This window comes from Lagopus muta, chromosome 1 (assembly GCF_023343835.1).
Source record: "Lagopus muta isolate bLagMut1 chromosome 1, bLagMut1 primary, whole genome shotgun sequence".
In the NCBI taxonomy this organism is placed as follows: domain Eukaryota; kingdom Metazoa; phylum Chordata; class Aves; order Galliformes; family Phasianidae; genus Lagopus; species Lagopus muta.
Window position 1 is genome coordinate 158,938,885 of NC_064433.1, and position 15,340 is coordinate 158,954,224.

Below are 15,340 nucleotides of genomic sequence, written 5' to 3' on the forward strand. Positions count from 1 at the left end.
CTTTTATAACTGTCCTTATAGTGCTGGAAATACTGGTATGGAACTTAAGTTACTCTTTTCTGTCCTTTCCAAATTTTTCACTCTTCCTATTTTACATTTCCCTTAATTCTACAGTTTAAACATAAATTATATTTTTCTCCCACAAGAGAGTAGTTAATGGAAGTTCATCAACATCTCTCCATGCAATTAGGCTAAGGACAATTAAGCACTCAGAGCTGGTTTTGCATACTTTTACTGTCTTGTTGTTGCTATTGGAAGAGCACAGCCTCACTTTGCACAAAATGTTCTGTGCAAAATCACCTTATCTATTTGTCAGCACGTTATTGATACATTACATGATTTCCCACAAATGCTGTTGTAATAAGCAGTAAAAACTTGGGCAAAGTGGTTAATGAGAGATGCATTTATTTAGGAAAATAAAAATTTACATATTTTGTGGTCATAATTTTGTTCTGTCCTTTTGTATCTGTACATGTACACCTATTATTCAACTACCCTTTAAATCAACACTGCTTCTGTTAGCTCACATTAAATATCATATTGTGCTTCATATCTTTCATAGGCAGCTGACTTTTAAAGGAACTAAATGGTTAAATGCCTTCAGTTACTGATGTCTCCAAATGTAAGAATATGAGAGACAATATGAACTTCTGTCAAAAGATATTGATGATATTCTCTTGTTTTCCTTTATACCACAACAAATTAGCATGCATGTGTGTGAAGATTTAGCTGGAGACCTCTTCAAGTTAATAATATTTGACATTTTAATAGGATAAACAAATGTTTTATTTGTATGGTGTAGAATATTTTACCAATGATCAGATGCAAGTTTGTTGTGTTTGGTCTTTATATATACTGAAGTACAACTCATGTTTTCTGGATGACCTATTATTCTGCTGATTCATTGAACATGTGTTATAATTTAAAGGTCAGGGCTATCCATTAAACTTATCAACATGTTGCAAGATACTTTAAATCAAAAATGTTCCTACATGAGCTTCAATAATTCTATGGCACAAATGCTAAAAAAGTAGTGAGAAAAATTAATCCTCTAAACTGAATCATTGTAGCCCATGACTCTTATGACCACAGATCTTCAACATGGTTACAGGAAGATCACAAAGAGAGAGAGTGAGAATGTGAGATAAATTTTCAATGGAAAAAAAAGTATTTTAATATTTTCATTCTAATACTAGAAAAAAATAATTTAACAGTGGTTTTCAGGAATGTGGGCTATTAAATCTCACATTTTTAATTGTAAGACATAATGGAACAAACTTAGACTTGATTCTATTTCCAGTTGAGCTTTTCGAGGCAACTTAACTAGGACATTTAAACTGAAGAAATATATGTAAGCAGTATACTGAACATCCAAAGCGGTTAGTAGGAAATTCACAGACAATAATGAATTGGTCAGGTATTACTGTGAACTCAGGATGGTGAAACAAACCTTACGAACATCAAGGTTGCTATGTTTTTGGTTTTTTTTGTTTTTTTTTTTTAAATTGGAACAAATATCTAAAGAAGAAATTAAAGCAGATACAATTTAGTTTTTAGAACAGTGCGTAACAACTGTGTAGTTTAGCTACGTAAAGACAATCATGGTGTTATATTGATCTTTTGTGTAATACTGCTCTTTATTGTGTTAAATTTCTAAAACAATGTTGAAAGTTGTTAAGCTGTTCCTCTGACATTTTCAGTACTTGTTTACTTATTTATTTTTTGCATGGGGATTTCTGAAAATGTAGGTGGATCTCTTCGCAGTAGGGAAGTGACAAAAATATATTGAAAATTTCAAGTCCTCTGGCAGCATTTATTTGTGAGTGACCTTTAAAATCTATCTTCTGCCTTCAGGCAAACACATGCTATTTACGTTAATCCTCTTAAGTTTCCCTTACAGCTTCAGTATGCTGCTGCTTGCTCCAACATCACCTTCTGTCTTTGGACCTCAATTCTCTTTCACATTCTTTGGACTTCTGATAGCAGCTGTTAATGGAGAAAGCTTTTTCTGTAAAGTATGCTAGGTGTGCACGGGTGATTTCATAAGACTTGAGACTGGGCCTATGGGGTACCATGAGAGTAATAGAGGAAAACATGCCAAAATAGTTTTGCAAATGAATTGCTTAGAGGTAGAACACAAACTGTAAAGAAGCTAGAAAATCCTATCAAAAGTGTTTAAGAAATTAAAATAAGTTTTAGATAGTAGATTTTTTTTTGCTATAATTATTTATGCCTTATGTTAATGTTATCAATAAATATTATTCAAATGATATGAAAATAACCTATTCGAAGCCGTAGATTAAATAAGGGAAAAAGGAAGTAATTTTTCACTGCCGTTACATTTAATTACACTGAGTATGTTTCTCCAGGTTCTGACTGCTTGTACAAAGCCTAAAACGAATTAGAATTAACTGGAAATATACGCTCAGATAATACTGTTAAAAATCTTAGAAGAAATACAGATTTGCTCTCAGAAATACTGTTAACAGAGAACTAATGGTAGTCATTTAGTTACAAGCTATTAATGTTGTACTATTATATTTCCTTTAGAATAAATATGAAACAACATTCTTGGAGAAAAGAAAAAAAAACACATATAAGCATGCAATTCCTCTATGTACTGTAACATGCCTGTTAAACATATAAATTCCCTGTTTGTTAATAAAACTGGTATTGCAAAAAATTAATTCTGGGGTGAAATCCATAATTTGCAACTTCAGAAAAAGGTTCTTAAGACATTTAATTTAACTCTTATTATAAAACTGTAGAATATCCTGAGTTGGAAGGGGCACACAAGAATCACTGAGTCCAACTCCTGGCTCTAAACAAGATCACCCAAAATTCATACTCTGTCTGAGAGCATTGTCCAAATGCTCCTTGAACTCTGGAAGCTCAGTACCATGACCACTTCCCTGAGGAGCTTCTTTCAGTTCTCAGTGTTCCAGTGAAGTTCCAGTGAAGAACCTTCTTATAATACCAACCTGACCCTCCCCTGACACATCTCCATGCTTTTCCCTTGGGTTCTGTCACTGCCATCAAACGGGGATCAGCACCTGCCCCTCCGCTCTCTCATGAGGAGCAGTAGGTCACCATGAGGCCAGTTCCTCAGTCTCTTCCAGGCTAAACAAATCAAGGGATTTTCAGGTACTCCCCATATGTCTTGCCTTCTAGATTTTTCACCATCTCTGTAGCCCTTCCTTAGAAGCTAATAGTCTTTTTTGTTTGTTTGTTTGTTTTATAATGTAGTGCCTGGCCGCTCTGTTGTCTCAGGCATCCCTGAATGAGGGAACTGACCAAACCTCCCCGTACCTTGCAGTCAGTCGCTGTGGTTCTGGTTGGAACAGCTCTGAAGCAACGAATCTCAGCGAACCACAGTGAACCTCAGCGAAGAGTTATAGCAAAGCCCTGTTTCTGTAGTTTTCTGTTTTTCATTAAGCTAATTTTAGTAAATTAATTTTTCAGTAACTTGAATTCAATGCAATAAATTATCTAATTTTATCATGCCCTTTTCTGCAAAGAAATATGACAATTGTGTGACAGTAAAAGTGATTAAACCTCAATTTCAGTACCAGTCATCCCAACTTACATCTATGAAAATAGCACAAACATTGATATTTCTACCCTTCTCTTAAATCTGCTTTAAATCGCTCAGAGAGCTCCAAAATATCTGTGAAGGGACATAAATTGACATAAATACAGACCAAATTTGACATTATTAAAACCTAAGTGATACTACCACTATGCTTTATCTTTCACATGGCTTAGGTAAAGACTTCTAATTACATCATTCAGATAAAGCTTTTCCACATTATGCAAATTATATCACCAAAGGGTTATTCTTGATTCATGAAGAGAAGAGTGTCTTGGCCACTCTAATATGTCTTATCTCATTTTCATTTCTTTACTCATGAATAGTGAATGCTCAGGTTTTGCCAATGGCTTGCAACCATGTGCTGATGCATCTAAATCTGGGGGTTTAAATGTCATCAGAATTAAAAGAGTAAATATTTTGGGGATTGGGAATGCAAGGTGGCACCTATCTAACAATAGACAGAGGAAGATTTTGAAAGCAATGAAGATTAACCAAAGCTACAAGGATGCCAGTGTAGACACTGGGAAAGCTTTATCTCCGTGTCAAGGACACTTAGAAAGAAGGTGGTATGGGGTAGAGAAAGGAAAAGTTTGCAAGAAATAGGAGACATGGAACTGAGGTTTTATCTGGGAACTGGAAGGCCCCAAAATCAAATAAAGCATAATACTGAAAGTTGGAGATTATGGGTCAGAAAACATGAAAATAAAGGTAAAGTCACTCCTCAAAAGTTAAGCTTCTTCTGTTTTAAAATTTCTGTCTCTGAAATTCACCATACCATTTAGTGTACTTAATTTGTTAATTCACTTTTTCTCAGATGCAAGAGCCTCCATTTTTTAACTTTCTATTTGCAGAGTTTGAAATAACAAACTTAGATCTCTCACATCTCTGTCAAAGCTGGTTGAAATGAAATATATCTTCAAGAAAAATAAAAAGTGTATGAACAAATAGACCATGTTTCTGTGTCAAAACTGATTGAACAACAATAAAAACCTGAAAATTCAGAGTTTCTGTCTTTGAAGTAGATGTTCCACCTGTAAAGATACTTAGGTAAACTCTCTTAGTACTTTTTCTAACTTCATAAATATTGAATTCTTTCCTGCACAGTAACATAGCTTCACTGGGAGCAGTGAATAGCGTACCAAGAGGCATGAATAACTTATTGCCTGACAGTTACAGCACTAAAGAGTAAGTGATAGTTTGTAAAGACTCAGGTTCTGTCAGTGTGTGTTAGTCATGCTCTAACAACACCTTTGTGACTGAATCTTTGCCTCTGTCAAAGATTCCTGGGTTCACTGCCTTTTCCAGATGAAAGGAATTTAAATGTGCTCCTGCCATCTTTGGAATATATATATATATATTCCTGTTTTTTTTTACCTGGAAACCTTTACTCAATCTGAATATAAATTTTCAGATGTCTAGTGATTTAATTTTGGTAGATGAGAAAGAGTAGAAAAAAGAAACAAGTAAAAGCAAGGAAACAACAGCAGCAACAAAAATACGGAGAAAGAGGTGACACATTTCTAAACCATTAGTTGTGGAAGCCACTGAAGAGGCATTGTCTTGGATTAGGTCAGGCTAAGGAACAAAAAAAAATCTACATGTCCCATCTTCTTTTTGAATTTTCCAAGTATATGGTTTCACACAAAAGGTTATTGAAGAGACCAGACTATATGAAATATGAAGTATTTCATATAAAATGAAACACAAAATATGAACCCTAGATGTAGAGCTCAGAAAAGGACATACATGAGGTGCTGAGAGAGGTGCTTACATTTTGAGAGAGATTGCCTCTAACTTTATCATTCTCTGACTTTTTTATATATTTTTTATTTTCATTAGATTGTGGGTTTTTTTTTTATAAGAAAACAGGGCTTAAACTATGTTTGCCCTACACTGTCTTTTCTCATCAGAAACTTTGAAACTGGACAATTTCAAACAAATGTGGCACAGGACAAAGGCCTCAATACTAAAAAAAAAAATTCTATTGACATCAAGAAAAGAAGTCAAGCTGGCCAATCTGCCAACATAGTCAAGATGCCAAGTCGGAACAATCAGAGCTCTGAACTCACTGAAACACAAATCATATCTGTCATGAAGTCAAAGAAAGACAGTAAGGGCACAGTCAGTATTTCTGAGAAAGAGCTGGAAAGGAGAAAAGTGGAAAGGGACAACTCTGAGGCCAACCTGCTGTAGGCCAAATATTACATGTGAACATAAAACACTATGCTCTAGATCAACTTTGTTGCTGCAGTACATCACAAAAGAGGCTGTCTAAAGGGCAAGCTTAAACAGACAGAAGCAGATACAACTTTAGATTTTGAATCCTACTATTCTCAGTTGCTGATATCTCTTTCCATGCTAGAACTAGTTCCAAATGTAAGCAGGATGTTGTGGGTGAGCTTTAGTTAGGCACTGAACTCCCATCCAAATGTTCACTCATTTCTCCTCAATAGAATGAAAGGAGAAAACACAATGTAAAAGTTCACAAATAAGAAATCATCTACAAATTACCATCACAGGCAAAACACACTCAACTTGTGAAAAAATGTTTTTTAATTAAAATGAATTTTGGTACTGAGAAAGAAAGACCAAAACCAAACAAACATACTAATACTAGCTCTACTGCAATGTCCTCCATAGGCAGCAAGGGAATCTCTACTCTAGTGCCTAGTGCATCTTCTCTCCTGATTTTATTCTGATGTTAATGTTCATGAGATTGTTTCTCATAATTTTTTTGTCGCTGTTTTTATGCTGTTTCTTAAATATACTTGCTTATATACTGTTTCTTAAATATCCTTTTCCTAGGCCACTGGCTGGGTCCAAACATGCCCTGTGGTGCTGCTGTTAGAGCTGAATGGAATCGGCTGTGTCCAGCAAAAGGCAGCCTCAATCTCTCCTCTCAGAGGAACCCAGCTGCTTCCCACATTGCCAGCACTTGGCTACAGACAGACAATACACTGGAAAGCATAAGCTTTTTTTTTTGTTCAGCAGTTAATAAGATCTGTTTTCAGATTTCTTTTACTGTAAATTTCAGACAAAAGAGCAAAGTTTTTCAACACATGGGGTTAGCTGCATGTAAATGTTACATAACTGGGAGAAGCTATGAATCTGAGTGTGAAAAATGAGTGAAAGCGAGGATGAAAAAACTATATTAATATGTGCTAATCAGAGGACATCTAATTAAAAACATCCAACATCATAAAATGCACAAGCATAAAAAATCAAAAGCAGAAAAGTAAACACTGAACTCTACAGTATATTTCTGTGTATGTAATACCTACATATGTTTTTCTTTGTGAGTTGTGGATATAGCTTTCTGAAAGATTCCTTATAGTACTAGTGAACAGTACATAGTAGGAACTTTGTTATATAATAATATAACTTAATGTACTGATCCTACAAACAGCCTATAATACAGACTTGTAAAAAATCACTCATAGATCACCACAATTGAATGCTTAATAGAAGCTAATCATTCACAATTCAGTAAATAAAATCATTATTGCTTTTACTTGAATATTCATCTGCTTGCAAAATTAACTGAATCATTGCTCACAAGCATTGTCTTATACATGTGCAGAGGACATCATCTCACATGGATTATTAGTTTTGTGTAAAAAATACAGGAAACAACATTTTAATAACCAGGAAAGAAAAATTGCATTCTGCATTTCTCTGTGTGTACATCACTCCAAATGTAGATCAAACCCATCTACTGATTAAAGTAAAATGCCTCTTCTTCCTCCCAGCTACCCCCCATGCCCCAAAAATTTCCAGTCTTAGAAGGACTTCTCTTCCCAAATTAAGCTTCTCTTATATGATCATTTTCTCCATTCTGCTGATCTGATTTAGGGAAAAAAATAGTGTAATTTTTTTTGTTCTTATATTTCTTTTTCACTTTTTTCACTTTTTTTTGTTTTTTTTTTAAGTATATACTGTAGAGATATTTTGCACTCTTAGTCAAAAGGAAATTCCACATTTATTGATTTCTTAACATTTAGAACTATCATTTAAAAAGAAGAGATTAAATGGAGTTGTGGAATCTTCTTTTTAAATTAAATTGAAAGCTTACATAAACTCTGAGAATTGTCAAAGTATATGCTATCTTTTGCTTTTCTTTTAACTCAGTTGCCTTGATTTGATGCACAGTTGCATAACTCTAGTAACACTGATTCTTTGGTACTCTGTCCCAGATATTCTTCTTCAGACCTAAATAGTAGAATGACCACAATCAATACCAGTTCTCTCAGTACGAATTTAATGCGAAAAATCTTGTAAGGTTCATTGTATGACAGTGCTTGCAACATATCTTCCTTGGTTCACTGAGGAGCTATGAAGCAATCTAGGAGAAATGATGGCACAGATGTGTGTTAGAATTGGCAATTTTTTTTTTTCAGGAGACCATCATAGGTTTGAAAAACTATTTCTCATGTCTAGATTGGAATTCTGATGAGAGAAAAAGATCATTAAAACTCTGAAAATTATTGACTTATCTGTTTCAGAGCAGAAACATGAACCTCTAAGATATGCTTGGTTCAGTGGTGCTTACTGCTTACAGATATCTAAGTTCTTTCAGAACTTTGAAATGTCTCTGTTTCTATTGTTTGTTTGTTTATATTAAGGAATAAAAATGAATCTCAACAGGTTCTGAAAAATTAATTTCCTATTTCCTATACATTCGTAGATATTAATCCATAGCCTATACTCCAAAACCTTCAGTATCTTGTATATATTTGGATCAATATGCAGATGAAAATTACATCTTCTGAGAGCTGTTGAGTACCAAATTCCAAATGGTAGCAGTATTAGAACAATCCCATACTAAAAGCCAAAACAGTTCTTCAAATCTTAGTTTAGAAAGAGTGAGACAGTATGAAAGAATATTGTAGGTTTTATGATTTGAGATATTTTTTAATGGATCTGACATTTTTCCTCTTTCATTCAGCCCTCTTGTTTCACATATATGCTATTATTCAGCAGTTGAAGTGTTAAAGAAATCAAAGAGTAAAGATGCAACAGTTAAAAACCAACAAAGAATGAGTTTTATTGGCATTTTAACACTAAATTAGTAATATTATAGGATCCAGTAGAAATATGAAATATCCAGTTAATAGTGAAATCTAAGCTAATCCGTATTTATAGATGGGTCAACACATAGCATAGCCTGAATACTGATTCATTATCCCTCTTAACTTATTGTTTCTCAAAAGTATGTGATTTTAGGGTTGTTTCCTTGTTTGTACTGAAAGCTGAATTACATGAAATGAACACACAGAAGTTCAAGATTAGCTCCTAATAATCACCCTGAATTTAAAACCATACTGCATTTATAGTACCTTTTAGGAAGGAAGTTACTGAAATAACTGATGTGATTGAAACCATTTTTGGGGGTGGAGTGTTACTGCTGTATTGAAAATAGCCATGATTCTAAAAGCTAATACATTAAAATTGATATTCTTGTATAGTATGTAAGACATTTAAATATAGCTACTCAGAACAGAGATATTGCTCTGTAAAATTATCTGGCTCATTTTCATAGAGGTATGATCAACTATTTTATCACTTTTTCATGTACCAATCAAACCTTCTGTTCTACACTTATATTACATCAGCGTTATCTCAAAAATGTAAAGAATATTTTCTTTTGCAAGGAATATCATGGAATACATACTGTAATGGATAACTTTTCTCAGTTAAAAAAAAAATGAGAACTATAAGCAGCAAAAACACAAATTTATATATTAGTTCTGACACATTCCACCTCTGATGATATACTTGGTTGATTTGGATTGCATTTAGTTTTCAAGGCAAACCTTCAGGAAGAGAGTTATATTTGATGGAAAAAATGTCATATCAAAATAATTTGTTGCAAATATTTTCCTTTTTTTTTTTTTTTTTTTTTTTTTCTGTGGTTCACAGGAAAATGAATATTCAATTTCAGATCCAATAAACTATTCAGTTTGGCTCAACTCTAAAAAAAAAAAATAATTAAAGTTCTTCTCACCCAGGTGATAGCAATAGACACAAAATGATCTTCAAAAGTCTTCTGTGTTTCCCTGTGTCTGAAACTGGTATGGAATGCATTGTCTCTAATCAACATGACACAATCAGCAACAAGTTTTTTTCAATGGACATTTTTACATTTGAAGGCATTTCTTTGAGCAGATAAAAAAAAAAAAAAAATTGCCTTCAAATGAGAAGGCCCAGGAATTTTTTCTGGCTGAACACTTGGCCTAGGAGTAACCCTTTTCAGCTCAGTGCAGGAAGTTAGGAGATGATACCATAGTATCCTATGAAGATGAGATACAAGCTGGAGTCTCCCTGCTTCCTCTTATGCTTCCTCTTATTTAAATTTGCAAGGCCTGGAAGACAAAAACAAAAGAATTCCTGCTGAGATTCCTGAAGCCAGAAAATATCACTCCAAAGAGTAATCTTGACCACTCTGTACTGTAAGTAAGAGAACATGGATATTCATTTCATCATCAACTTACTATTAGATCTTGGGCAATCTGTCACTACCAAAGGTCAGCACCTCCTGACATCAAGAAATCACTTGAATAGTAGGATTGAGGAGTAATGAACAGCTTTGCTGTTTTTATATATCTGTCAGTCTTTCTGTCTGTTTCCCCATTTTCCATCTTTTCTCTTTATCTTCTATACTTACACACTTTTTTACTTGTTACCTAATATTGTCTTAGAACTCCTAGCATAGAAGTAATTTCTGTGCCAAACTATTCTTACTAATTCTAAAGAATTCTCTACTAATCATTATTGTTTTTCACAAAATAGCAGATTTTACCTCCAAGTAGAGTATTAGCTGTTGTTAGTAGAGTATTAGTTGTCAGAAAACTCTCAATAAGTTGATTTTTGTTATTCCTTTGAGTCTTGGATGACTGCACCACTGTAGAGATCCTTGCTGACTAGGGTAGGTGAGACTCAGGAAACAGAAAAAGATTCACCTCTTCACTGAGTGGGATGGGATCCCCAGCAATCCAGGATTATGGGACAATGTCAGAAGCATTAATGTTATTTCATATCAAAAGTCTGCCCTTCCTTTAGAACTGCCCTTGTGGTCTAAGATGTCTCGAAATTACAGAGCAGGAATTGTGCTTTGCTTTAATTACAACTAATAGTAATAATAATAATTCTATATTAAGTCATTTAATTTAGAGACTAAATATACTTAAAAGTTATGTAATCAGAGGAAGTAAGCAAGCAAGCAAGCAAAGAGTCAAAGTCCTGAGATTTCACTTTCACATACTGCGAGAAGACTGCAGTGATGTCTAATTTATATTTTATATAGCTGGAATAAGATAGAAAATCTTTTCCCTTCCCACTGTATTTCTGTAATTTGAATGTGTTACTTCTATCCCTTTGTGTATAATTTTCCACTTGCTCTTCTGATCTCTTGTTCCCCAGATTCCCCAGTTAACATCTCTTTCCATATCTGAAATGGTTTTAAGTTGGAGGAGAAAAGATTTAGGTTGGATATCAGGGGGAAGTTCTTCACAGAGAGAGTGGTGAGGAGCTGGAACAGCTGCCCAGAGAGGCTGTGGGTGCGCCATCCCGGGAGGGCAGATTGGATGGGGCCATGGGCAGTTTGGTCTAGTATTAAATGGGGAGGTTGGTGGCCTTGTCTGTGGTGGGGGAGTTGAAGCCTGATGATCCTTGAGGCCTCTTCCAACCCAAGCTATTCTATGATTTGTGATCTGTTCTTACACCCTTTAGTTCAAAAAGACCTTGCCAAATCTTCCTCCATTGTTTCTGTCGAAACAGCAATCTCTTTGTCCTTTCTACTCTCCTGAGGATTTAATGTGAGAAAATGTGCTGTAGCAAACATGGCACAAAAGCAAAGTTCTCCCTTCTGTTGCTCTGTTACAATATGTGTAACTGAACACTACTTGCATGATCTGTACAATACCTACAAATGGACAGCACACTTACTATTTACCATAAATTAAGATTTATGTGTTTTGATGTGTCCATTTGTATCTCATCTTTGATTATCAACTAGATTGTCTAGCAGCTTCAGTAGAATTTACAATTATATGAAGAGAGATTTTTGTGACCTTGAAACAGAAACAGTTTGAAGTTTTGCAGCATTATCAAAAAAAAGTATTCTACTTTTTTTTTATATTCTCCTTTAGGAACCTTGGCAATATTCCCCACTAACTTACAGCCTTGTGAGTGATTTTTGTCTGGTTTTATCACTTATCACTGAAGATGCTTTCTCTTCTGACTGCAATAGCACTAACTCTCAAATTGATTTATGGAGCTTTAGTGAATGTATACCTTGTTACCCTTTGGCCTCCTTGTGGAAATTGGTAGGAGTGCTGGGCTCTGCGTACAAATACAGCAGTGACCTACTTATATGGATCAGCACAGCTTTGGTAAGGCGTATCTTTTAAAGCTATTGTTAACTTACAAGGTTATAGTAAAATGCAAATAAAGTGTTTATTTACAGCATCTGATAAAGACAGCATAGTTACAGGTAATAAAAGACAAGTGAAGGTAAATCAATTCTTAATTTACACTAAGATGAAGAGTAAGATATTTTTGTCTGCTTGGTGAGGCAGAAGCACATCTTTACAAAGCCTTCTACTGTTTTTTATAGTTTTTTGTTCTTGAAGTCCTCTCAGTATGACATTCAAATTCAAGTCCTTTCCTCCATCCTTCTCCTTAATCACCTGCTCCAGCCCAACCAGAGTATTTTATGCTATTTCCAGCTAATGGAAATTCCTAAAGAAGGAACCAATATTCCCTTTATAGAAAATGTTCTGAAAATTACGTATTTACATCAGGAAAAAAAAAAAAAAAAAAAAATCCATTTTTCAGGAGTGAAAGCTTTTGTAAGAGGAGGCAACCATATAAGTCCTAGGCTGACATCGTCACATAAATTTCTCATCACAACAAATATTGGCCAATAAACTAATATTTATAATTATATTTGTTTCCATTCACATTAATTTTTATATTGGCTTACTGGCAGGCTCTAGCAAATTCTTTTTTCACATGCTGTCTACTTTACTAGTGTATACTGGGCTTAGGTCCTTGACTTGATGACATGCAGTTCAGTTTGAGAATAAATGGTTTTGTGGGTTTAACCTCATATCAGAGGATAATGTAAATTCCAGTTGACACAGTCATGCTGTGGATGTGAAAGGTTAACTATTGTCTCTCCTACATTCTGTAAAGCATACTTTTTACAGCTCAGTGACTTGATATTTTTATTTTTTTTAGCCATGAAAAGATGCTCACAATCAATTTTGATGACCCTTTCTATTTATAAGTGCAGCAAAAATACATTTCTTTTTTCTCCTTTTCTGAAAAGTTTTTTTTTTCTTTTTTTTTTCTTTTTTTTTTTTGTAAGGAAAAAGAATTGCTTTAACTGCAGACAAAAATAACCACAATGTTAAAAACAAAATGAAAAACTAGAACAACAGCAAAACAAACAAACAAAAGGCAAACAAAACAGAACAAATACCCACATGACCACCACCAACAAAATACCAAAGGGAAAAAAAATAACTCCCTTATGCAAAGGCCAAAACAAATCCTGTGCAGCTGTCTGGAGAATTCACTGTAGATGACTGTCAGTGTCTCACATCTAAAGGACTAGATCTTTGAGCAACAGCCCATCTTTTATCATGCATGTTTATGTAGCTCCTAGATAATAGACTCGATGAAAGTTAGTAAGCACTCATTTACAAGAAAAATAAGTTGAACTGAACTTCAAGGGAAAAGAGTAGACTCCACAAAAAACATTTTCCACTTTTTTCCTCTAGATTACTCAGGCCTTCTTTCCTTAGTATAATACAAAAATCAGATGCTTGTATATTTCTGATTAGAATGAGATACTAAGTCTGTTTCTGAAGAGACTTAGATATAAATGGGTGAAGAACACTTTTGAAAGCTGATACATTACAAAATCAGCCTACAAATTTAGATTTGTTAGGTTTTTATAGAGCCTGATATGTAAACAATTTCACTGAATCAACAAATCAAACTATGATCTTAGTCTCATAGCAAGTCAACAAAGGAGAAATATGAAAATTTTTTGTGGAAAGAAATCAAAGGAGTGTAATAAATAAACATGATTACTGAATGGTAGAATAAAATAAGAGGAATGGTTATATATAAGAGTATGCAGTCTTTAGAAGTGTTGAATTCTTAAACTAGGTGACTTCATGTAACAGCAAAATTACAAGCTCTCTTTCATGCTTTCCTCTTTACTCCTGTCCTCTTCCCCACATAGTTTTAATTAATTCAGATGGTTGATACCATCACAAATTTAGTTGAAGGGATTTACATTGCCTATTTTAACAGAGAATGATTGGAAGCATGTTAGATGTATATCTAATATCAATATAATTAAACACATGACTTTTTCCTCTAAAGTTACTAGCTGAAACATCATGATCTTGTTACTGTAGGGAAATAGAACGTATTTTAGCTCAGGCTGATATCGCTATCTGTTATTGAGTCTGGCTAACATTTCAGTTGTTTATAACTTTAACAGACTTCATCTGTTCCAGCATTTATTGCTCATGCTTGGTGATTTTTGATGAAATTCTTTCTGGGGAGAAATAAAAGATTTAGAGTTGAATCAGTTTGTGCACTGGGTTGTTGTGGGGGGGGGGAAAAAAAAAAAACAACAAAAAACAACAACAACAACAAAACCCTCAGCTTGTTGTATCATTTATCCACAATATATATCCATACACCCACAAGAGAGAAATTAATTTTAAATAATAAGACAATATCTATTGGAATTTCTTCATTTCTAATCACATGCTAAATATATATATTATATATACATTATATAAAAATGTTATTTGTATATATTTATATATATATTTATATATGTGATTTATATATATATATATAAATTTATATTCTGAACATATATTTTATTTTTATATATAATTATATATAATTTATGTATATATATAAATTATATATATATATTATTTTGTGGTCATTTAGGTGTGTAGATAGGAAATAATTTATTTAATTCTTTGAATGTACCTTTCTGGTTTTATATGCAATGCTTATTCAATCCCTAAATGCTCTGAATGAACTGGATCTTTCCCACTATCAGTTTTCAGACTCAAGGTAAAATCTGTGTAAGTGGTTTTCATGAGAATAACTGTTATCTGTTAGCTACTTTTGTATAGTTTTTATAAATACTGTAACCTGTTTAGTATTAGATTTTTAGGAAGTTATTGATGTATTTTAACAGTATACAAAACATTGCAAGAAAGGTTATATGACTTTTAAAGTAACATCAAGACAAATGACGTAATGAGAAAAAGATTCCACTTTACAACAACCATTGAACTGTATATCTTGTATTAAACATTTTTTTAGGTAGTAGCAAATTGCAATACACAGATATAATCAAATAAATATTGGGTGAATTGGAAACAAATGGCACATCCACACTGCAAAGTAAAATGGGACAAAAAACAAGCTCCGACACTGATAGTCCACTGATACTTCACACAGCAGAATAGATACTATTTTCTCTGTTACAGGCTTTTTCCATAATCATAGAAGTCAGAATAAAACTAAACATGGTCTGGGGGATAACGCATATATTGTCCATGCTCCCAATAAACTGTTGTCCTGGTTTCAGCTAGGACAGAGAAAATATTCTTCCTGGTATAGTGCTATGTTTCAGGTTTGTGAATACTGTTGATAGCACATCAGTGGTTTAGTTATTGTTGAGAACTGCTTACAATAAAT